The 317-nt window shown below is 43.8% G+C and overlaps 1 protein-coding gene across 3 annotated transcripts in view; it reads left to right on the forward strand.

Annotated features, from left to right (window-relative positions):
• Positions 1 to 317, forward strand: part of LOC106875574 (sphingomyelin phosphodiesterase 5) — a 35,078-nt gene that overhangs the window by 23,966 nt on the left and 10,795 nt on the right. The gene's annotated exons all lie outside the window — the stretch shown is intronic.

Raw genomic sequence — 317 nt, forward strand, 5'->3', positions numbered from 1 at the left:
GTAGTAGTAGTAGTAGTAATCTTAGCAACAGTAGTGGTGGTAGTAGTAATCTTAGCAGCAGTAGTGGTGGTAGTAGTAGTCTTGGCAGCAGCAGCAGTAGTAGTAGTAGTAGTAATCTTAGCAACAGTAGTGGTGGTAGTAGTAATCTTAGCAGCAGTAGTGGTGGTAGTAGTAGTCTTGGCAGCAGCAATAGTAGAACGAGTTTTCTCCACCACTGATTGCTGAAAGAGTGAAATATATTTTTCATCCTGACATTATTATGTCAGCCAGTGATGGAAAGCTAAGAGGAGGGGGATAACGCAAGGATGGGGGGGGGG

Source organism: Octopus bimaculoides, chromosome 20 (assembly GCF_001194135.2).
Source record: "Octopus bimaculoides isolate UCB-OBI-ISO-001 chromosome 20, ASM119413v2, whole genome shotgun sequence".
Lineage (NCBI taxonomy): Eukaryota > Metazoa > Mollusca > Cephalopoda > Octopoda > Octopodidae > Octopus > Octopus bimaculoides.